The sequence below is a fragment of the Colobus angolensis genome, unplaced genomic scaffold (genome assembly GCF_000951035.1).
Source record: "Colobus angolensis palliatus isolate OR3802 unplaced genomic scaffold, Cang.pa_1.0 Scaffold162, whole genome shotgun sequence".
NCBI lineage: Eukaryota > Metazoa > Chordata > Mammalia > Primates > Cercopithecidae > Colobus > Colobus angolensis.
Window position 1 is genome coordinate 6118787 of NW_012114733.1, and position 22565 is coordinate 6141351.

General features: G+C 44.1%; 1 protein-coding gene and 1 long non-coding RNA gene across 2 annotated transcripts in view; one reads left to right on the top strand and one right to left on the bottom strand.

The window, feature by feature from the left end:
* Positions 1-11460: 11460 nt before the first annotated feature.
* On the bottom strand, positions 11461-19394 carry LOC105508474. Its single transcript, XR_001001273.1, has 2 exons — positions 19361-19394; positions 11461-13594 (listed from the first exon to the last, which is right to left on the bottom strand). It is a non-coding gene; the product is annotated as an uncharacterized LOC105508474 (long non-coding RNA).
* GLIS3 (GLIS family zinc finger 3) overlaps positions 18745-22565 on the top strand; it is a 484272-nt gene continuing 480451 nt past the window's right edge. The window contains exon 1 of the mRNA XM_011937348.1: positions 18745-19363. The gene's annotated coding sequence lies outside the window, so the exon portion shown is untranslated. The remainder of the gene's footprint in view (positions 19364-22565) is intronic.

A 22565-nucleotide genomic window follows, 5' to 3' on the forward strand; every position in this document is an offset into this window, starting at 1 on the left:
TTCAAGCTGGCTCCTATGTTATTTTGACACTGCCCCTTATACTTTTGAGGGTTTGCTTTCTGTCACAAGATGTGTACGGCTCACTTTGTACTTTCCCTGCCCTAGCCCTGGAATAAGCCATTTATCCAAGCGGCCCTGCTTCCTTTCAGTGGGGGATGTATTCAGAAACGAAACTCTGGGCCCTAGGTGTGCTCACGACTACTGAGATGTCATTGATTCTAAGTGCTTTTAGTGAATAGAACTGGGAGATATACATTTCTTTAAATTTGTGGGTTCATCCCGGCCCCTCGAATTCCAATCAAACACAAGAGAACTCTTCCTTACCTCCCCACTTTCCATCATTGTAACTGCCCTCCACCCACCACCTCTCCCGCAGAGAGTACCCCGGCTCCCAAGAATACCAGTACATTTGTTCAAAGCATGCATTTTAAAGCGTGCTTCCTCCTTTCCCAGCTGCTGAAATAACTTATTTTGACATTCCCCAGTTTCTATAATTTTTCTAGTTACTTTTCTCACATTATACACATGTTCTAAGTATATCTTCACAGAGATTTTACCGTGTAGATGTGCTATTTTAATATTATTTATCATCAATCACACCAGGAACAATTCCCTTGGCTTGAGTAAGGCTGAAGAAGGTTATTGATAATAACTTCCATCTGCTTGGCAGCTTAAAGCTTACACAGTACTTTTTTTACATGGCTACTTCATTCACTCTCAATGGTTTGAATTCTTCAGGTCCTAGACAAAATGAACAATAAATAAATTCTGAGCTTCATGAATGTTTCACATAGAAGGAACTTGAATAATGCCTGCTCATTTTTTCTCTTAATTTTTTCTGTAGACCACCTTTGTAATCAACCTGCTGATTTTTAAAAAAGATCCATTTAGAATCTGTGACTAATGAAAATAGATATGATATAAAAGGATGAATATGGTATTGTTATTTTGATGCTAAAATTGCCCATAATTGGCCAGAAGGAGCTCTTTCAAGCTGGCTCCTATGTTATTTTGACACTGCCCCTTATACTTTTGAGGGTTTGCTTTCTGTCACAAGATGTGTACGGCTCACTTTGTACTTTCACTGTGTACCTAGCAATAGGTAATCTAAAATGTTTTATACTCACTTTAGCATTTTTTTGCCATTGTTATTTCATAGGGGTTTTGTATCTTCTTTAGACTGATATTTTTAAAAAGACATCTGTTTCCTAAAGACATACCAATTACAAATGCCTTTAAAGCAGTGGTTCTCAAGTGTGGCCGCAAGAAGAATGTCTCAGGCAAATGTGTGTGGGGGCTGCATCCCGCAAGTGATTAAATCTGAATCTTTAGGATAGGCATCAGTACTGTAAAAAACTGTCTAGAAGATTTCACTGAGAAGCCACTGCATGGGTAAGGAAAGGTTGTGCTAAGGATTGATGAGGGCAGCTTGGGTCACAGGTTAAGTACAAGAGAACTTGATCTCCACCTCATTTCTGATGTAAAGACCAGTACTTAAAGTATGCAAGAATATATTTTGAGCTTAACCTTGTCGTTGAAAGGCACAGAATACATTCTCTTTTTTCTTAGCCAATATGATATCAAAGACCATCTTTTCTTTATTCTAAGTGCCCTGCTCGAGCATCCTCATCTTTCAACTAGATTAATCTCCTTGAAGGGACAGCAAGTCTTCACTTAACATTGTCAATAGGTTCTTAGACACTGTGACTTTAAGCAAAACAACATATTAAAAAACCAATTTTACCAACGGCTAATGGATATAAACGAGTTAAGTTCCTATGATGGTTTTCTGGTCACAAAAACTTCTAAATAAAGACCACAAACACTTCGTATATTAAACACTGAAATAAATGTGAGCTATGCATACATTTTTAAAAGATTAATAAAAATAAATAAGATAATTATTTACCTGCTTATTCCAGTTCAGGGTTGCAGATGGTCGAAGCCTATCCCAGCAGCTCAGGGTGCAAGGCAGGAACCAACTCTGGGCAGGCTGCCGTCCCATCTCAGGGCACACTTACACACATGCCCATACTTACTCGCACTGGGACCATTTAGACATGCTGATTCACCTAGCATGCACACTTTGGGGTGTGGGTGGAAACCAGAGTACCCAGAGAAAACCCACATAGACATGTGGAGAACATACACACTCCACACAGTGGATCTGGCCAGGAACTGATTTTGTTTTTTTCATCAATGTTATCACAAAAGGATGTTGAATGAAATGGCGATATTTAAGGACCTACTGTACTACTCTGTCCCTAGCAAGTAGAAGGAGCTGCTAAAATATCTGTTGACTTGCAATACAGTCAGTCCAGTTAAGGACCCACAAAAAATGAAGATGTATTTTAAACACAAAACAAGTTGTGGGACCTTATGGGAGAATCTGTGAAGGGGTTATGTGAATAATCATCAGATTTGCAAAGGTAGCTATATGAGTTTAATGATTATTCTTTAGAATTTAGCTTGTAGGAATCCTAACCTCTCTTCCAAAACCAGAAAAAGTTGGAGAAATCTTTTTTGTTGAGGATAGACTGACAGTGGCATTAGGGGAGGTGTGATGTATGCTTCATAAAGGGGAATGGCATATACATACATACATATATATATGTATTTAATATTTTCATTGTGATCATCCCAGATAAGAATGTGTTTTATTTTAAAAATACAATATGTAATATCCTGCTTCCTTTCTAAAATTTAGAGTAGCAGAGTCTTGTGAACACCTTGGTGTTTCAGGGCAACAGCACCCCTAGAGGTAACATGAGATTTCTGGTCTAAGAGGTCTGCATTCTAGAAGCCCATACCTGGAAGAACATGTCCAGGTACCTCTGAGCTAGGGTCAGGGCTAATGCTGGGGAACGGGCGCCACCTACTGACAGCCCAAGTCACCCTTTCTCCTTCCAGGAACCTCCCTCTTGGTTTGGCTAAGAGCAGGTATCTCAGAGAGGTTGGCCCCAGAAGACGCAGGGAGGTTGTCTGCAGTCCCCACTGTGTTTCACGGGGAAGTTCATGAGTATGTAGCCACACAGAGTGAGGTATTCTGAGTGTATGTCTTCCATGAAAAGTTTTCCATTGAAAACTCTTTCATTGCACAAAGTATCAACAGACTTGGTGCGGAGGATAACAGAACTAATATTTGGTTGAATGCTGTTATGTAAAGTTATAGTTCTGCAGCATGAGATCTAAAGACAGTTGTATTTCTAAGGCATGTAGGCGGCAGAGGGTGAACTTTAGGAACTAACTCTGTTTTAGAAGGGTTTGAATCAATTTAAAGGCTTTAAAAAACAGAGATTCATTTTATTTAAAAATAAAACTTAAACGTATTATTAAATGGAGAGCATTTAGAAAAGTGTCATCGCATATAGAGTTTTAGAACATGGACTGAGTGATCAAGCCCTGAGATACTAACAGTAAGGACCCCAGAGTCTCCTGGCAAACCATTCAGTCTCAGGCTTCTTGTGTAGGAGATAGGCATGATCGCTTGTCCTCTCAATATCATGTTGGGTCAACTTGAAAAGTGCACTAGAGACTGACAAGATGACGAGCTTTGTTTCTTTCACTAGGAAATGCATCTGGGACACATGATTTTAAGTGTGAGAAAGTCCATTTCCCAAATTAACTGAGATCCGAAATTAGACTTCTTTCTCTACTCTTTGGTGGGAGTTGTATCTCCGAGAAAAGACACACTGGTTGAGTCAGTACACAGAACAGCAGGAGAGAGTGGAAGGACCACAAGGGTAGAGAGGAAATATTCCTTCAGCAGCTGGGCTGGGGAATGGCTCCACAAGCTGTGGTCTTGGCAAACTGGCTTTCAGGACTTCCCATTTTCACCCTCAGCAGCACTGAGTCCCTGCGAGTTCCAGCACTACTCATCCCAAAGGAATCGAGCTAACAGCAGGGTTCGCTGGGTGCCTGGCACCGAGCTTAATGCCTTTTGAAAATTGGTTCATCCATTCTGCCCACAGCCTTGTGAAGGCTCAGGTACAGACATTAAAGGAACTTGCCCAAACCCCCAGAGCTAATGAATGAGAAAGTTGACATCTAAACCCAGTTCTGCCTGGCTCCAGAAAAATCAGTGTTCTTTTCCATGTGAGTTCTGAACCTGTCATGGTGACTTTTCAGAAACTGCTAGTGGAAGTATCTCGGAACTAGAGAAGATATGAAAGACTCTGTAGCTGTTTCTTTTCTTGTAAGAGGCTTATCCTGCACTGTGGGTGACAGAGGATCCCCTACTTTCTTTCTTTTTTTTGACTGAAGACCACATAGTATCATCAAAGTTCTAGACTACCTTAAATGGAAAAAGCAGTATTTACCTATTGACTTGAATGTATGTGCACATGTAAACATACCATGTACATGCATCTTTTTTGCATGGAGTGGGGAAGTTGAACAAAGAGTAAGGACACTGAGGAAACAGCATTGAGTGGCAAGTAGCTACACAGTGCCAAGACATGGAGCCTGGGAGAAAGAGCACTAGACTGGAAGTCAAGGGTTCTTGATTCTGATTCGGGTCCTGCCATTAATAAAAAAAAAACACTAGCTAACATTTGAGTGCTTACAATGTATTAAGTACCATTTTGAATATTTTATAGGTATTAATTCACTTAATCCTCATGACCATCCTATGAGATAAGTACTATTATTATTCCCACATTGCTGCTGAGAAAACTGAGGCACACAAAGGTTAAGTTACTTGCCCCAGGTCACACCAGCTAATAAACGCTAGAGTTGGCTTAAACTCAGGCAATATGGCTAACTACATTTTTATGTAATGCCATCTCTCAACTACCTGATTTATTGATTTTGTCAGTGAATCTTTCTGGACTTCAGTTTTTCCCATTTACACATTTATATTTTTAACAAATATTGAGGCCCAAGCCTGTGTAAGACCTTATAAATCAGTTAGAGGTGGAAAAGACCATGCACACTGATCCCCTACCTCCCACAACACACATCCAGTGCAAAATGCAAGGGAGAGGAAGTCCAAGTGCACTTGAGACTCCCAGGGAAGGCTGTGGGAGGAGCTGGCATTGGAACTTGATCTTAAGGTGGGAGAATGGCCTAGGAAGGGCATCTCAGCAGAGGTAAAACTCAAGGTGTGTCTGGAGACTCTAGTAACGAGTCCATTTTGACTCAAGAACAGAGTATTGGGCAGGGGACACTGCCAGAGAGAAAAATCAAGGTCCAAGATCAAAGAGTCACATCCAGGACCATTAATCTGACAACCGCATGTCAGCCAAATTTGTGTAGGGAGAGATTGGAGGCCAGCAGACCCATGAGGAGGTTAGAGAACTGGTCTGGCTGAGAGAACTGAGGACCTCAAGTTGGGTGGTGGGAGGAGATGGGTTCTGAACAATGGGAGCTGATGCCAGAAACATCCAGAAAGCAGGCAGGGTGAGATGGAGAGGGGGAGGTGGCACAGTGAGCAGAATGGCTGAAGAGGGAGCAGCAATGGCTCAGAAAGAAGACAGCTGCTCAAACTAAGATTCCTGTGGGCTATGGAAGCAGACACACTTGCCAGAGTTAATGGAGTTGTGCGGAGGAAGCTTAGGGTGACGCTTATTAGAGGAGTGTGATGACAGCTACACATGCTATGTGCTGGGCATTCTCAACCTCCACCTCCCATGTTATCTCTAATCAACAAAAGAGTACTGTTACACAGGTATGTGGAATTCAGTTTGAGACTTTTTTTTTCTTCCCCAAAGCAGCAGCATAGCATAGTGCTAAAAGGACAGACTCTGAAGCCAGAAGACTGGAAAAAGTAGAGGAGCTACTATCATTGTCTATCCTGGGGAAGTAATTTAATTTTTCTGTACCTCAGTGTGTGCATGTGGGGCTAACGTTACCAACCTCATAGTGTTATTGTGAGGATTACATGAGCTAATATATGTAACATGCCTGGCCTGAGTAAGCACCTGCAAAATGTTAGCTCTTCCTATGGATGAGTAAACTGAGAAGCAGAGATTAAATGATCTGGCTGAAGACACAGCCCTCAGGGCTGGCATACCCAGCTCCACCTGCCCCAAGGCCTCCTTCAGTTCCACTAAGCCACAGTGAAGTGAGCAGAGCCATAAAACAGAGAGGGAAAGGATAGAAGAGGCCTAAGGTAACAGCAAGGTCAGGTGAAGAGAGGAGGACAAGGAACACAAACGCAATCAAGAAGAAATTGGGAGGAAGAGCAGATCTGTTTTTCATACGTATAACTACACTGCAAATAATTTATTGGCAAAATTTGCATGTATGTACATGCATGCTCATATGGGTGCCTGTGTATGTGTATAATTGGAAAGTTTTTTTTTTTTTGAGACGAAGTCTCACTCTGTCACCCAGGCTGGAGTGCGGTGGTGCGATCTCAGCTCACTGCAACCTCCCACTCCCCGGTTCAAGTGGTTCTCGTGCCCCAGCCTCCCCAGTAGCTGGGATTACAGGTGCACACCACCGCCTGGCTCTTTTTTGTATTTTTAGTAGAGATGGGGTTTCGCCGTGTTGGCCAGGATGGTCTTGAACACCTGACCTCAAGTGATCTGCCAGCCTTGGCCTCCCAAAGTACTAGGATTACAGGTGTGAGCCACCACACCTAGCATGTAAAGTTTCTTTCTTTTTTTTTTTTAAAAAAAACTTTTATTTTAGGTTCAGACATACATGTGCAGGTTTGTTATACAGGTAAACTCACGTCATGCGGGTTTGTTGTACAGATTATTTTGTGATCCAGATACTAAGCCTTGTACCCAATAGTTATTTTTCTCTGCTCCTCTCCCTCCTCCCACTCTCCACCCTCAAGTAGACCCCAGTGTCTGTAGTTCTTCTCTTTGTGTACATGTGTTCTCATCATGTAGTTTCCACTTACAAGAAGAATAGATTTTTAAAAGATCTTTTCTGTTTTCTTGATCATTTAAGTAAAATGGGCTTACTCTAAAAATGAAGACATCATGGAACCAAATTCCTGTCACCTAACCACCTGCCCTGCTCCCCTGTCAGACGACCGCTGCTGACAGTCTTTAAACATACAACCCAAACTCCCAGGACAAGACAGTATTTTATAGAAGGCAGGGGAGGTGACTCTAAAAGAGGGGGCAGTGATAAGGCTGATGCAGGAGGGTCAGGGCCACCATGCTGCTGTTGGGGAAGACAGACGGTAGAAGTCAGGGTAGGGGTAGGAGTTGGGGGGATGCAGATCTGGTGTCTGGGTGTGGAGTTATTCTGGCTTGGGAGGGAGGGGGAATGGGCCCTGACAGTTGCAGGGGTTAGTAACTTATCGTGTAATGGATTCCTTTGGGAGTCTGGTGAAGCTTGTGGACTGCTTCTCATAATAAGGTCTAAAATGAAATACATGGGATTACAAAAGGTAAACACTTTATATTTATTTAGTTACTTTTTTGAGACAGAGTCTTGCTCTGCCACCCAGGCTGGAGTGTAGTGGTGCTATCTCTGCTCACTGCAACCTCCACCTCTCCAGTTCAAGTGATTCTTTTGCCTCAGCCTCCCAAGTTGCTGGGATTACAGGCATGTGCCACAATGCCCGGCTAATTTTTGTATTTTTAGTAGAGACGGGGTTTTGCCATCTTGGCCAGGCTGGTCTTGGACTCTGGGGCTCAAGTGATCTGCCTGCCTCGGCCTCCCAAAGTGTTGGGATTACAGACATCAGCCACCAGGCCTGGCCAAAATGTATCCACTTCTATCCACAGACTCCTTAGCATTAAGAACTCCTGCAAAGACACTCTGGCTTTAGGATTAGGCACTTCTATAAAGTTTCCATCCTTAGAAGTTGCCCACTGCCCTCCAAATCCTCTACACCTTGTCTGTATTGAAATCTGAAGATGCACCCTGAATGCAGAATGGGTCCAAATCTCTAGCTTCAGACTATGATTTTAGACAAATACCTACCTTTGGGTGATTTAGATGTCCTAAATTGTAGAGAAGTGTAAAACATCAACATCACCACCCCCATTTACTTATTTCAGAAGGATGTGGGCAGAGTGGAAAGTGCTTCAGAGACTGTATGTGCTGATCAAGTCCTCATCACCTTCCCAAAAAATCCTACTGAGACCCAAAAGTGGGTAATCCTGGGTGATTGGCTCATTGTAGGAGGTCCTTGGTGTGTCGCACATGCTTGCAAGATGGCTGGTGCATGTCCTCATGGGACTGGATCCGTTCCCCCCGTGTCTGCACCTTCACACACATATAGTTTAGCTTTGGAGGCAGGAAGGGGCACTGCAACTGTGATTCGGCATTGAAACTAATGGATATATTTGGGGTTTAGGTTTGCAAATGAAGTTCAAAAAATTGGCAGTGACTCTTCTTGGACCAGGTGGAGAGCAGGAAGAAGGCTGGCAGCAGGTGTGACTCGGGTAGATTGGAGAGGCACACTGGGGCACGTTCATTTGACAAGCGAGTTTATGAAATTTTCCTTATTCCCCATTCACTTGGAAACTGGCTGAGTCTGCCTAAGAAGTCTATCAATACAGTATAGAAGGGGGATTATACCAAATAATTCCATTTACTGTTCAATTATATTTTTATATATATTTCTTGGGCCACATGAGCATGTCAGTAAGAAAAAGGCCCATCTACCCCTTGCCCATAACTAGATGTGAAATTATCATACCAACTACATGCATTGTTGGAAGTACTATTTTGGGTTGGCCCTATGTAATGTGAAATGAAGAGAAAAAGTGTGTAGCAGAATCCTGATATGGAAATCCAGACTTAAAAACATTCTCTGATGGTTTGGCATCCTCAGGATAAATTGGTCATAGTTTTCAACAACTCAGATCAAAGCCAAATGCTGTTTGTGTTCAGACAGTGATTCAGGGACCACGTCTTATTTGGTTTCTTTGAAAATATAGCACAGACATCTTTTCATACCTTTGAGAGAAATCTTTTGGCCGCCAAATTTGTGCATTATAAATTTTATTGTACTCTAATACAAAGTTCTAAATCTTGTCTCAAATATCTCTTTCGGAGTTATCCCAGTGCTTCTAAGCTGAGTTGCTTGTTGCAGTGATGATCTCCTGATGTCATGCGAAGAAAAAAAATAGGCCAACTGGTAAAGATAAAAAATAAATGAGAGTAAATAAAACACATATGGAACTTCTACTTTCAGAGTTAAAATGTATATGAGTGTGTATGCAAATCAGTCATCAAAATAGAAATGTAGACTGGGCCTGCCTTAGGCACAATGATAAAGTAGTAAGTTTGCCTTTTGTGGCCTTTTATTCCTCTGACGTGGGTATTTTTTCAGAACTTCCACCTCTCTTCTTTTTTCAGCCTACTTTATGACTTTCTGTAACCTCAGTTAGATATCAGAATTGTCCAATTTGAGAACAACTCAGGACTCTTCCTTATGCCACACATCTCCTGTTACTTTTACTGTGCTCCCCCCACGCTAACCACTGCCTAAGACCTTTGTTCATAAGTGGAAATTGTTTAAATGACTTTTTTTTTTAAAAAAAGTATTAACTCACAGCCAAGTCTTAATTTTAATGAACAGGTTATATATATTTTGGAATTATTTCTTGCTTCTTCTTTGCTCACTTAACAGACTATGAGTGCCTATGATGCAGACAGCAATGGCTTTGGTGTGGTGGGAATGAGAGAAGAGGGCAGTTGTAAACCGGGCACGGGCGTGTACACAAAAGGTTAAACAGCTTGACAAGATAGAGTAACAATTCGGAGATGATGTAGGCTGATTTTGTTTTATCTAAAAAAATGCTTTTATCATACATTATGTGTGGCAGCCACTGTTCTAAGCACTTAACAAATATTAACTCAGTCTCCAAAACAATGCTGTAAGGCAAATACCTGACTATATTCATTCTCCTTTTGCAGATAGAGAGACAGGCACAAAGAGCTTAAGTGACTGCCCTAAAGTTGCTCAGCTATTGAATGTGGAGTCAGGACTAAATCCCAGCAGTTTGGCTCTGGGGTCTGGGTTCTAAAATTGTATCAGTTCAGTCTCTCCAGCTGCCAAGTGTGAGACCTAGATGAGGGCTCTGAGTTTGACTGCAGGAGCCATCCCAGGTGAGACAAAGAGATCAAAAATGGCTTTATGACAATGGTTCTTCACCCTGGCTGCCCATTTGTCTCCTAGGAAGCTAATAAAAAGTCCTGATGCCTAGATCCTATCCAGGCTGATTAAGTCAGAATCTCTGGGGGGGTGGGGGGGATGGGGCCTGGCAAGTTTCTCCGGGTATTCTAAAGAGTACCCAGCACTGACAGCCAATGCAAGGAAGAGGCACTAGGACTGGATACTCACGGCTGGGGGAGATTTCAGGGAGGAGGGAGGAGAGGGTGTTCAGGTGGGAGATGGGTGGGGGCAGAACAAGGTCCCTTCTGTTTATTCTCCCTTCTCCTCTTCGTTGCCACCCTAACTTCTGTGTCCTCCTCCAGCGCCCGTCCTTCTTTCTCCTCTTCTTTGACCATGTCTTCCCCCTTCATTCCTTCCCTCTCTGTGTTTTCTCACCTCCTCTCCACTGGTAATCCCTTTATCCTCCTCCTTCCTGCATCCCCCTGCTGCTCTCCTCTTATATCCTCTTTCTCCTGCCTTTCCTATTCCTTCCAGTTCATGGGCTGTGGGTCCTTTCGCTTGACAGTGCCTGTGCTTGCAGCAGAAAGTGGGTGGTGGCAGGGTTAAGGCTCTCAGGTGGGTCGTGATACCAAGCCACAATGCTCCTGAAGAAGCTAAGGGAAGGATGGGATATACATGGTCAGGCCCCAGATAGTATCAATAGCATTAAATACTATAAGGACAGTGTTCTGTGGGAGCTGAGAGCCAGCAGTGTTTGGGTCTGAGGGAGAAGGGAGAGAGGAAAGTTGAGAAAGTGCATTGCTGCTGTCACAAATTACCCTAAATAGCATCCTAAACAACCTGCAATTGTATCTTACAGTTTTGTAGTATAGAAGTCTAACACAAGTTTCCTTGGGTTAAGATCAAGGTGTGGCAGGGCTGCATGCCTTTCTGGAGGCTCTAGGAAGGAATTATTCCATTGCCTTTTCCAGTTTCTAGAGCTGCCCACATTCCTTGGTTAATAGCTCCTTCCTACACCTTCAAACCCAGTAAGATAGTCTCTCTATGGTTCTGCTTCCCTGACTACCACATCCCTAATCCAGGGCTCACTTGCATAGTCCAGGATAGTCTCCCTACTTTAAGGGCAACTAATTAGCAAGCTTAATTCCGTCTGCAGCCTTAAGTCCCTTTTGCCATGTAATCTAACATATTCATAGGTTCCAGGAGTTAGGATGTGGATTTTTTGTTGTTGTTGTTGGGGCACGGGGGGGGACATTATTCTTCCTATCAGAGAAAGCTTCAGAGTAAGAGGAGGTGGATAGTAAAGGTCATTCTGTGTAGATAAAACAGCAGGCTCAGAGGCTCTGGAAAGTTTGCAAAGCAGGCTTTGAGGAACTCTAAGAAGTTCAGTATCACAGTAGTGTCATATAAGCAGGTCATTACATATATAATTTATACAATATATCTTGTTCTTAATTTTTACATAAATTATGTTTATCACATATCTCATCAACATGTATTATAACAAGCATACTTTATGGAGGCAGTAGAGTATTACAGCTAAGAGTGTGTGCCCTTGAGCCAAGTGAGGCTGGGTCCTACTCTCACCTCTACCACTCATTAACCCCTATACTGTGAGAATTAAATGAGATCAAGAGTCTTAAGTACTTTGCTCAGCCTGGCACATAATAAGCCCCTAATAAATCTGAGTTGTTATCATTGCCATAACTAAACTGTGTCTTAAACTGATCACTCATAACTTGCCACCTTCACTTTCTCTTTAATGTCCACTTCTTGCTGGAAGGAAAAAGAAAGCAGTGACAGGGAGAACATTTCTGACTTATGCAATCTGCTGAGATAACATCGTTATTATCAAGTTCCCATTGTCTAACTGCTGGGGCCTAAATTCAGTCTAGAATCTAAGGACTCTCTGCCCCTGTTGCTTGTATCAGCAGGGGTATCTATAGCTAGAGTTTCAAATGGCATTTAGTTATGAAACAGAAGACAGAAAAGCATGGGGGTGGGGAGGATGTTCAAGGATGAACTGAAACTTTCCAAGGTAGGAGTAATAACAGCAGCAACAGCAAAAAGGCATGAGACTCAGAGATGGCTGGGCAGACATGTCTCTATGATTCCTTCTCTATTTCTGAATGCCATTCCAGGAAAATCTGGGTGTCTCCATTTTATCTAGGAATGAGAAAAATCCAATTTCAGTGGGAATTTGGAAATGAATGTATTTCCTATTAGGTGCTGAATTCTGGGGCAATATTTGTTAACCAGTAACTGAGAACATGTAGAAATGGCCTGGCTGTTCGAGGCAGTTGTCTGACAACCAAATGGATGAACTACTCTATCTGACCCTCACAGGGTTGACTAGCTGGTCTGAAAGGGGGCATTGTGTAACTACTGGGGAAATGGAATTTCTCTTGCATAATATCAAACTGACCAAATGGTAGGAGGGTCCTGAAGAGAGTATGAGCCATAACTTTACTTGAAAAACCCACAACCTGGCCAACATAGCGAGGCCCCCCGCCTCTACAAAAATAAACGAAATGAGGGCTGCACCTGTAGTCCCAGCTCCTTAGGAGGCTGAGGCAAGAGGATCACTTGAGCCCAGGAGGTCGAGGTTGTAGTGAGCTATGATCACACTACTGCATTACAGCTTGGGTGACAAAGCAAGACCCTATTTAGAAACAAAAACAAAAAACAACAAAAGAAAGACTAAAATATGTCATAAAAGCTAAGTATAATATTTATTAGGTGGTGAGCCCCTTGAAGTTTGTCTTGCTTATCTTTGTATTCATGATGGTGCCTTAATACCTTAGGTACTTCTATAAGTTGCTATAATTATTTGTTTAGAAATTAAAAGGGATTTAGTAACTCATACAAATGAAAAAGTTAAGAGGTCAGGTAGAAATTAGGTGTGGTTCCATCAGGGCTATTCTCTGTAATCTCCACCCTTCCCTTCACCAAGTGTGAGCCTTCTGTGTAGGCTGAGAGGAAATCAGTTTCACTTTTTTTTTTTTTTCTCTCCACAACACATAGAGGAGAAAAGGCTATCTCTCCAGCGGCTCTCTAGAAAGAGAAGTTACCTTCTTCAGAAGCTATCAAATAACTTTCCTGCTCACATCTCATTTAGCCCAAACTGGGTTACATGTCCATTTTTTAACCAATCCCTATAGCCAGGAAAATGTCTTGCACGGATTGACTTAGGCCCAGATTTATGAGCCATTCACTTTGACCAAGGGAGTGAGATTCCTCTCTGAATCACCAAGCCCATCAGTGGAGCTGGGGCTGGGATCAATTTCCCTTGAAGATCTTGGGCTGGGCTCCTTATCAATAGGGGATGCCCCTGGTTTTACATGTGTGCTGGCCAGTGTCACAATTCCCACTCAACCTTTGCAATAACTCACGTAGTGGAATTGAAGTTCCCCGTGGTTTAGGAACCAGATCAAGGTCTCTCGGTTAGTGGTGAAGTTGGGATTCCAGGATTTCTGATTCCAAAGTCCACTCTTCTTCCAACATACCACTTGCCTGAGTGAATAAACAAATAATTGTCTGGTGGAAGCAGGGTTTCCCGCCCTGAAAAGGTAATAGAGCAATGGCTAATAGGTAGAAGTTTGGCTAGTCCCACATGAGTTGGGTGACAGTGGGGAGATATTCCACCTATCTCTGCCTCTGTTTTCTCATCTGTAAAATGGAAGTTGTGCTAGATCTTACCTGATTCGGATGTTGTGAGAATGAAGTGAAAAAAAATGTAGATCATGAACTTAGAGCAGTGCCCCCAGCCTGAAGGAAGTCAACACTCTTACCCGGGGCAGGTCTGCTTTGGGGGCAACTGGTCCTTTGTTCCATGGACAATAAAATTACACTCTTCCCTGCTGTATAGAGTTAAACAAGAAAAGAAATGTGTATACATGTGAAAATCTCCTGCGTGCTTTTAACATTGTGAGAAGTTAGGATTTATGGAAAATCTCTGAGTCTCTTTGACCCCCTTTGCAGGTATATTTAAGACTCGAGGTGAGTTGGGGAGGAGTCTGAAAAGCCACTGAATTGCTTTTGTTCCAGAGCTTAATTCTGCCCCAAACTAACTAGTTACTCTCAGTTATCCTGATGTATCAGTGCTGTGCTGCCTTCTTCATTTCCACTAGTTTTTATATAATTCACCTTCTTCTCTGCACCCTAATTCCCTATTTTCCATTTCTTTTCTTCCCTTTTCTCCCCATAATTTATTTTTATTTTGAGGCTAGAATTCAGGGTATGATGCAAATGACCTGGTTTAGTAGTGGGTGTCAGACAGGAAAGGGTCACTGGAGCAGGGCACAGACCGGCTCTCCTCCTTACTCTAAGCATTGCATAAAGTCTTTGAATTTTCTTCAAAGAAATTGAATTTTCTTCCAGAAATAGGAGGTAATATTTAAATATTCAGTTTATAATAAAAAGCCTAGGGGTACAGAAAGCTACTTCATATCACAATGTAAGAAATCATTCCTGCCTCTTTCACACTCCCTACACACTAATTATGCTCATCTGACATTGATAACAAGATGCCTTGTACTTTGTATACTTGCAATGTGCTTTGCACACATTCAAAGAGCATCTGTTAGCCTCTTTTGGAACACTGACATGATTATACACATACATAATAGTTAGTTGTGTTATTTATCATCTCTGAAGGTAAAGAAACCATTCTTTCATTCTCTCATTAATTAATCCACTTATTAGATTAGCATTAGTTACTTACTAGTGCCCAGTACTATTTCAAGGCCATGAAAGGCATATGAAGGAAAGTAAGTTATGGTCATTAAGAGGCACTTATAGAAGGCAGTTATAGATAAGATAGCAATGGGATTAGGTAATTCATTTTACAACATCACATATAGTTGGCCAGCATAGATGTTAATTTGTGAAAGAATAACTGGCTGGCTGTGGAATATTGTATATATCTATGAATTTATGTTTGTTATGGTAAGCTCTTTGTAGATATACCTAAGTAATATGTCAAGGAATACCTCATCAACCTTTCTCTGAATTTTAGATACATCTCAGCTTGGTTTGTATAAAAAAGGAAGAAACATTTCACCAATTAGACAAGATTGAGAGATATTGTATGGAGTAAAATATTTATAGCTTTGACTTTAGAAAGGAAAAGAGGTATGATGTTGTGAATGTGATAGGTGTAAATAACAATTTTTTAATAAAAATTATATCACTGATGTGTATGTGAGCCAAAGAGTCTGGGCTGAACATACTTGTGACAAATTAGTAGAAAAATCAGCTTAACTGATAACATAATGTGAAATTTGCTGCATTCCACTATTTGTACTACTCACACAGGAAAGGAAAATGGAAACTTTCCATTTTACACATTTAGTTCCCCCTCTTAAAGTTGGCAAACACTAACTTTTTCCGCTGCATTTCTACGTAACTGGACTCTTGCCAGCTTGTGTGTGTGTGTGTGTGTGTGTCTGTGTTTTAATAGCTAGGCATACTATCACTGGTGCTATTAGCTCAATTTCTCTGCATTTTGGGGTTCAAACTTGTTTCTTTTCATGGACACTTTATGGGAGTAGGAATCTGATCATAGTTCTTTGCAAGTTTGTAAGTAGTTTACTGTCAGAGCACTCCAAGTGACTCAAATAACAGTTCTGAAGTTTTGCTGTTAGGACGTTCCTTCGGGAGTGTTTCATTGCTGTGAGACTGTAGATGTTTCTATTTTGTATTCTAGCTTTGAGTGAGCTGCTTGCTATGCAGGACTTATGCCTTCTGTGCCCCTTCTGATGCTGATTCTTCTACTTGAAATGGTCTCCTCTGCTTATCAGTTCTCTACTCATTCTTTGAAGTCCAGCTCAAACAGCCAAGCTACTCCATGTCACATTGCAGGAAATTATTCGTGCCTCCTCCACATTCCCTGCAAACTTCACTGTGCTCATCCAACATTGATCAGAAGATGCTTTGCACTTTATACACCTGCAATATGTTTTATACACATTCAAAGAGCATGCACAATTATTTTGTAGTACAGTAATGTTGATTGAACTTGGGGCTTCTAAACTGGCATATCTGGCTCTGTCTCTGACTCTCTTTAACTGTTTACTGAGCTTCAACTTCTTGGCTTCTAAATAGGAGATTATTCATATCCACCTCATACAATTGTTTTGAGGATTAGACAAGGTAATATATGGAAAGAGTCCCCATTTCTTGAGGGTTTGCTATAACTGAGACACTGGGCAAAAAGTTTTCCGTAATATCCCCACATGCAGAATGCATACACGTGTTAATTCCTTTAGTCCCAGTACTTGGACAGAGTATGTACTCACTGAATATTTCTCAAATGAATGAGAACTGGACTGGAGCTGGCAGCAGGGGCCTGTCTGCTGAGTCAGCTGCTCTGAGTCAGCGGTTGAGGCACATACAACACAGGTCTCTAGAGAGGGAAGATACAGACTGGGCTGCAGTTCCCAGCTATCTGGCTGAAGGGCTGCCAGAGTATGATTCCTGAGCACGATGGAGAGCTCATGGGTAGGGGAGAGTATCATTTCCAAACTACATGATTTCCTTTCTCACTGTCTCTCATTACCACACTCCCTCACCCCTGCTGACCAATTCAGCCCAGAAGAGGTACAGATCTCATTCTGAGTCACTCTAGGGTTGTATTGGTACAACAACAACTGCATTTTTACTATAACCCATGGAATATAAGAACATTGCAGATCTACATTCTTGGCCAGAAAAAAAAAAAAAAGAAAAAATTCAACCAAAGCACTATACCTCTTTAGTGGTAAATATTTTAGGACTGTTAGATGTTCATGAAAATCACACCTAAATAAAATGACATTCCCACTCTTGGGCTCTTATAAATGAAGAGATTTTGGGGATCTCCAGGTCGATGACTCATAACTTTCCCAGTGTTTTTTTTCCATGAGTCGTTGATTAAAGTTGGGTGTAGCACTATATATTTTTTCTTTTCCAGCTAAGCTGTTCCCATCATTTGGGAAGTTTCAGAAGCTCTGCAAGCCCCTAGGATACCAGTCTATGCATCAAAACCATTGTATTTGAAATGATATTTAAGGGACGTTGGAAAGGTTTTTTGCAGCCTCCACCCAGGCTTGTCTTGTTCCTGGGAAGCAGTTGTTGTACAGCACAAGAATCTGATGAACAGAAGTTCCCATGATGCATTGAAGGGTTAGTGTTCCCATCTTGCTCTGTTCCTGAAGGCTGGAGTTAATGAAGAAGAGTTTTTATGTGAATGTCAGGCATGTTGCAATAACTAGCCACAATGGAATAGTCATGGCAATTTCCACCACTTGGTTTCTTTGTTTTTGTGATGTTGCTGCATGCTTCATTTTATGAGTATTTTCTTTTCTTATGTGTGGTTGAGCCCATCTATTGCCAATCTTGGGCCTGGATACTTGTATTTAAAAGAGATGAACAGAGAGAAACTGGAAAATTGACAGAATGACATATCCTAAACTCTTATTATTTTTCTTCCCCTACTTCTGCTGACAAATATTCTGGTGATTAATATTCTGATGAGTTTGTGTCCGGAGGAGAAGGAAAAGAAAAAGTACTGTGGAAACCAGGCTTCTTTTGCTTATGTTAATATCATGGATACAGACCAAACCTAGTAATATTCCTACTGAAATTAGATAAATGAAAACTGCCAACAGTCTTTTAGTTTTGGCTTTCTGGGGTAAGTCATTTGTGTCCTTGAGGACTTCTATCTTGATCAAAGCATCTACTACCTGATTGCTAATTTATATTGGAGTAGGAACATTAGAATAGAATATAAGGACTTGTGAAATTCTAAAAGTGTCTGGTGGCATCCTCACTCATTTAATTCATGAGGGTGAATAATACTCTCAACTGCAGAAAGGCCTACGTGGAGGATATTGTGTGCATTACATACCTAGATTCCCAAGATGGAAGTCCTTGCATCTGTGGCAATACATGTGATGAACTACTAAGAGCAGACTTTCTTGTAACAACCTTTTGAGGGCTCTGATCAACACAAGCAGAAGGGATGGTGGGTCAGAGCTTAGGTGGGGTATGAGGCTGAGGATGTTGAATTCATAAAGTGCCACTTTATAGATGTAACATATGCAGGGAATATACCTCCATTCCTAACTGCCTGTGTTAGGAATTTTATAGCCTTCCAACACTTCCATCACCTTCCTCTCTTCCCTGCCTATACTTGGAAAAGATGCCAAACGCTTCCTTAGTGCTTCACCTATCCAGTTTCGAAGTTGTTATGTGCATCCGATTCCAAATTTCAAAGCAACCCTTTTGCCATTTTTCACTGTGTTATTCTCCCTGTGTTACTACCGGATTTTTTGTTGTGGTTGTTTGTTCATTTATTTTTTTATGACCTGACATCAAATCCTATCTAAACACTAACACCTTTTCATGTTAAAATAAAAGTCAGTTTAACAAATAAGGCCAGGAAGAAGGCGAAGTGTCTCCCTGCTGTTACCCTGTTCTGGAATTCTGGAATTCCTCGACTTCTGGACTTCTGGAGTACTGGGAGTGTGAGTGTGAGTGTGTGTGTGTGTGTGTACGCGTCAAGAGGGAGACACAAGCTCAGCCTTCGAATTGGCCAGCCTAGTGACCAGCGAGCCCGCCCCCACTCTTCCCCCTCCCCCTCCGGCGCTCACACTCAGGAAGCAGCTGGCTGCAGGCCGGCCCTCGCGGCCGCACACACATCCACACTCCTCGCCGGGCCGCCTTCCTCCCTCCCTCTTCCCTCTTCCCTCTTCCCCTCTCCCTGCAGCCGCGTCCACACTGCGCCGCCCGGGCAGCCCAGAGCGCGGCGCGCACGGGCACCGGCGCCGAGTGCCGCGGCCACTGCCCCTCCCGGGACCCCTTGTAAGCCGTCCGCGGCCGTCCAGGGTCGCACCGGCGACGGAAGCCGCCTGCAGCAATTAGCCAGCATCCCGGGGTCGGCCCCCAGAAGCACTCCCCGACCCAGGACAAGGATGAACAGGACAGGCGAGGCACAAAGTCGCAACTCAACTTTTTAGAAACATTATTTGCGTGTGTATGTGTGTAGCAGGGGAGAATGAGCTGATGCAGAGGGTCCAGCCGCCCCGCCTCTGCCTCCTCCTCCCCCTGCCGCCGCTGCCCTCGCAGACGCGCGCGCACACACGGCACTTGGGCCGGGTTTCCGCGCTCCGTCCCCCGGCTTGGATGGGGGTTTTCATTTCCGAAGGAGGCAGAGCCCGCGGAGCGCGCTGAAGGGCTGGAGCCCCAAGTTACTCCTCGTCAGTGCTGGCCGCCCGCTGTCACTCGCGCTGGCTGGCCGGCGGAAGGGACCCGCACACCGGGCTTTGTTGTGGAAATCCCGGTTACCTGGTAAGTGGATGCCATAGGAACTTTGCTCGCAGGCGAGAGACGGGGAGAAACCGGGCGCTTGAGAGTGTGGGGGAGTTAAAGCTCAGAGACGCAAACTAGGGATTAGAAATAGTTTTCCACGCTGAGCCGGTGGCGTTCGCGCGGGTTTAAGGATACGCGCACCCCAATCCCCAGAGTCATAGGTCACTGAGAGACCTGCGCTTACTGAGATAGCAACAATTAGGGTTCAAACAGTGTTCCTGTCAGTGGCCTAAGAGCACCCAATGTAGAAGACAGAAAGATCAACAGGGTTTTAAAGTTTCGCTAATTAGGAACAGTTTTTGTTTTTTCATTTTAAGTAGAGGGGGCAGAGGGGTACACAATCAGGGCAAGTTGCAGGACGCACGGGCGTGGGGCGCGCCACTCCAGAGCCCCCACTGAAGGGAAACTTTGGCGAAGTGGGAATTGATGGGGTGACGTGAGGTCTCTCGCGCACACACGGGGCAGTAGTTGTATTTTCAAGTTCCACGTGTTTGTGGAGCTTCACGAAGACTGTTGTCCACGCCTGTGTCTCATCCAAGCCGGTGTCCCCATGATTGCAAGAGGTGGTCGGGTTGAGGGTACCTACACTCCTCGCCGGTACCGGCCCGGCGACCCGCAGCCGCCGGGTCCATAACTATAACCTCCCACGCCGCCAGTGCGCAGACACAGCCAGACACGAATCCTCCCCGCCGGGTTCGTCACCTCGCGTTTACATTTTATGGGGCCCGACAAAATGTCAGCACTGTTTGGAAAATGTCTCAGTCTCGGAGACTTTGTCCTGCGCACGGCTCCAGTCCCTATAAATGACCCTGTGTGTATTTTGAAGTCGGCCCGGGTCGCTCTCTGGAAAGCGTGAGTGAGCTGCGGTCTCTCTCCTAGACACACACCTTGCCCCGAGCGACAGTTCCAAGTTACTCACTGGAGCTGACAAGTCACCTCGGGGATAAGGAAGTCACCCAAGTGTCTGGAAATCTTGGCCCTGGCTGATTTGTCATCCTATGGATGATTCAATTAGGTACCTGACAGGAGAAACTTTGGGGAAGGGTTTCTGGCTCCGCGTTCGCGCCCTCCGACTTGTTGGAGGTGTTTGGGAGGCGAGAAGCGAAGGGAAACCATAGGCTTAGGACACTGGCTTGGCGGGGGCCGGTGGCCAGCGTGCGGGGCTGCGAGCCCGGCCATGGCTACTCCGGGCTACAGGCTCCGGCCGGGGCGGGCAGCGCGCGCGGGTCCCCGCCGCCCGGGCTTCCCAGCCGCGGCGCCCTTTCGGCCCCCGACTTACTCAGGAGCGGGTTGCACAACAGGAAGCCGGCACTAGTTTGTTTTGTTTTGCTGCGTTCGCTCGCTCGCTCGCTCGCGCACAGGGCCGAGGTTTAGGGGCGGAGGCGGCGGGGGAGTGACGGGGTCGCAGCCGCGCGCACCCAGCCGGGCGCTGTCGCCTCCGCCTCCGGACCCGCCCCTAGTTCCGCGCCAAGGAACCTGGATTTCCGACCCCGGCAGCGAAGCTAGTGGGATAGGGTACCGATAAGGGCTGCCCTCCTCCTGCCTTGTCCCACGCGCCTCTCCCCCGCCTGGCGGGCTCCCGGCACCTCTCCCGACTTCTCCAGCCTTCCTCTTGGCAGGAGCGGTCTCCAGGACTGAGGTCTCCGTCCCCCTGCTCTGTGTGCCTCCTTGAGCCCCCCCAGTAGTCTGCCCTGGTATAAGCTTGGCCCTCATCTCTGGAGCATCTAAACCCAGGGCAGGGGTAGGGAGCTACTTCCGGAATCGCAGGGAGCAGGGTCCGTAGAGACAGGACTCGTGCAGTCGCGGCCCCGTTTCACGGAGAGGGTTGCTCTTGCACCCTCTCCCCGAGCCGGCAGAACCACCTTCCTCCAGGAATTCAGCATCTCCTGAGAGTTGGGGCCCCGGGGCCCTGGAGTTTGTGAGAAGAAGGAAGTTCTGCAGCTCCCCCCAGTGGACCAGTTCCCTTTAGTATGGGACCGGGAATCTCAAGGATAGACTATTAAAGCTATAGTGGACCTTGGAGTCACCTACCGATGAGGAAACCGAGCCTCAGAGACGTTAGAGGTTTTGCCCAAGACCTCACAGCCAGCTGTTACAGACCCAGGACAAACCCTTAAAGTTCTCAGTTACCAGTTAAGAGACCATTTCTTGGCTCGAAGATGAACTCAAGACAAATGCAAAGTCTGGTTCTGTCCCCTCTGAAAGCTTTGATGAGTCATGATTTCTACCTTGGGAGTTAGCCAGACGTGTCTGTTTCCCCCTCTGTCTTGTTTCTCACTGGACCTTCCTTTTTAGACTAAACTTTTTTTTTTTTTTTTGGGGTACAAAATCGATTTGTGTTGGTTTAAACCTTCCTATTTCTTCTGTCTCCTCCTAGTTTGCTTCCAGTGGTTCTGTGTGAAGCAGGTGCAACCTGCAAAGGTTTGCAGAAAAAGAATCCACCACGATGAAGGTCGTTCTGAGAAAGTTTTAAGCAATTTAGACAGGAGAGTGTTACATTATGTGCATTTTTTTTTTTTTGCAATTGAGAACAAGCTAAAGTGTAAGGATCATCTATAACCTTACTGCAGTTTTCATATATTTTCACTAGTTGTCTGTGCAATCAGACTAGATCTGACGTTACTTTTGAAAGGAAGGGTAGAGGGCGTTTTTTCCACTATTTTCAAAACACCTTTCCTTATTGGTAGTTTGTTAATTGCTTTCTTTTCTTGCCCAGAAGACTGAGTAATCCTTGAGTACGAGTAGATCAATTTAACTGCTGCTGTTAACTTCTCGCCTTGGGTAACCTTAGGCCAGTTTGGGGACAGCATCTTTAATCCCCTAATTCCACTGAAGTTCCTTAGTAGTAGGCAGGTTATCAGAGGTTGAATACCTAGGGTTTGTTGGTTTGCTTGGAAGAAGTGATCATTGCTTCAAATAATGCAATCTTTATTGGGGTGGTGGATGAACTCCAAGGTCCACCTAGTGGGTGAAATTCCTACTGAGCTAAAATAGGCTGGGTAGGGGAGGTTAAATAATAGCCAGATAATGTTTTGTATCAGCCCTGCCTTCATTTATGCAGGGGAAAGTGATCTTTCTGCCATTTCAGAAGAGAGCTCAGTGTTCTCGGTCTTTTTTTTTTTTTTTTTCTCTGACTGTTCTTTCCTCCTAGTAAAGTAAGCCCAAGGACGTTTATTCTTTC